The sequence below is a fragment of the Otolemur garnettii genome, unplaced genomic scaffold (assembly GCF_000181295.1).
Source record: "Otolemur garnettii isolate 467f Iridium unplaced genomic scaffold, OtoGar3 scaffold00014, whole genome shotgun sequence".
Taxonomy (NCBI): domain Eukaryota; kingdom Metazoa; phylum Chordata; class Mammalia; order Primates; family Galagidae; genus Otolemur; species Otolemur garnettii.
In genome coordinates, this window is record NW_003852409.1 from 6,151,963 (window position 1) to 6,154,259 (window position 2,297).

At 40.3% G+C, this 2,297-nt stretch overlaps 1 pseudogene; it reads left to right on the top strand.

The window, feature by feature from the left end:
• The first annotated feature begins 762 nt into the window (after window positions 1-762).
• LOC111723704 lies at window positions 763-863 on the top strand (annotated as a pseudogene).
• Window positions 864-2,297: the final 1,434 nt, after the last annotated feature.

Here is a 2,297-nt window from a genome sequence, read left to right on the forward strand (position 1 = left end):
TTTTCTCTTTTATTTTCCTGAACTCATTTTCCCACTATCATTCTTCTTTTTTTTTTTTTTTTTGAAAAGCCTCATTCTTTTGATTGTCTTCTCGGGAGAAAAGCAATTCTAATAGAAGATACATAGTAAAAAGTGACATGGCTGAGAAGAAATGCAAACGTTTCATCAGCATAAGACAAGATGTTTAACCTTAAAAGTCAGGAAAATGCAAATAAAGCAGGAAGTTATTTTTCACCTAACAAATTGACAAAATTTTAAATACTGTTTTTTATGAAGTTATAAGAGGCTGAGAAATCCCCTGTATGCTTTGCTCCTGGGTGTATAAATTGTTATAGTCTTTTTGGATGACAATTTAGCAGTATCTAATAAAGACTTACATATGTGTGATCTTCAGAACAGGAAATCCACCTCTCAGTGTCTATCTTCCAACATATTCAGAACAGGACGTGGTAAGCAGAAGGATGTTTACCCCAGCATTCTCAGGAACAGCAAACATCCATCAATTGATAATTAGGTGAATAAATTATGGTGTCCACCCTGGTAGAACACCATGCATTCAGCAATTTCAAACAATCAGGTAAATAAATACACATGTACAGAAAATTGAAAAGCAAGTTTTAGAAAAATAAAGGCACCAATTTAACTACATAAGAAATATAACATCATATATAAGCATGTGTAGTACTCACATAGACACAAACCATCTTGGGAAAAGCGTCTGGGGAAAGTGGACTCACGGCTGTTTGAAGTTTTTACACATGTGCTCCCTTCAGCGGTCCATATACTAAAATCGGAACAATATATGGGAGATTAGCATGGCTCCTGTGCAAGGATGACCTGCAAATTTGTGAAGTTTTTATTCTCACATATACACCCACAGCTTTCTTTTGTGTATACATTTAAAAAGTCAAATAAATGTCCTTTTATAAGGAGCTGTGTCTTCCATATCATATCTCCCTGTTTCATTTACTTTTAAAGAGGATGACAGAAGAAGATTATCCTTTGATCCTTTTCTCTCTACTCAGGAGAGGCTGTTCTACAATCAAGAGAGATCAATGACAAAAGATTTTCCGGTATTTGCACATCATCTCCAAGGCCAAGTGAGCTTCAGTGATGGAGACTGCCTCAATTATGGAGCTCACTTCATTTGAATTTCCCAAGCCCCCAGTCTCACTGTTTTTATCTATAATGGCCCAATTGCTCACTATTGCTGTCTAGGTTGGCCCCTCCAACTGTTGGCTCTCCTCTTTTCTCTTTACCTGGATTATCTCACCTGAATGCCATATAGGTTTAGCCCGTGGACTTCCGATACTCCTCTGGTCTCCTTAACGGTTCTCATTGCTACCTCCGATGAGGCCCTTATTATCCATGATGATGCACGTCTGACCTCAGGCCAAACCATGATCTCAAGAAAAAGAACTATAAACACGGTGAAAGCGTGCCAGAAATTTTATTCAGAGAAACACAGGAAATGTTTCCGGTAATTAAAAACCAGAACATGGGACCAGTTCTCCCAAATTACCCATGTGTGTTTGCCAGGCCAGGTATGGTCACGATGCACTAGTTTATAAATGTTGCCTAGAACCTTCTGTTGCTGCTTCATTGAGTGTTCTTTTCCTCCCTGTTCTTTCAATACGATGCTCAGTTTTTCTCTTGTGACAGTGGGGTTGTTGGGCTCACGGCATGTCACCCACAGGCCACCTTTTTAGTTCTGTAGGCCCTGGAGTCTGCCCAGATGTCCCGGGGCTCCAGTTTGTTGGCATCGGTGTAAAGGGAGCAAGAAGAGCCCTGGCTGTTAAAGGAGCTGGACTGCAACCTGTGTGTGTCTTCCACACTCAGGAGTATCTTAAATCCACATATTGCTCAGCTAACCTAGTGCGACTGTAAAGAAGGGTTGTCATCTGTTCCAGAGCCAGAGCCTGAATAAGAGAATTGTACAATCTTCTAAGGGCTAGTGTGATGGTGGCTGCAGGAGTCCAGAGGTGAAATCCAAGAGGCAAAGTTGGGACTTAGGAGAACCTGGTCATAATCATTTGATACTGTTTGGACCTTCTTTTCCTAGAAGTAAGCTTTAGGCTCAGTTTAGAGGAGGATTTTCGGATATGTGTGCCTTTAGCAGGGGGCATTTCCTTGCTTTGGGGGCTGTTCAAACAGAGGTGAGATGATTGCTACTCAGGGTGACATAGGAAAGACTCAGGAATCAGATAAGATGGAGTCCTAGATAATAATATGACAAAGAACCTTGAAATCTCAGAATTAGAATCATCAAGTTCTCAGTGTTAGTCAAATACCATATA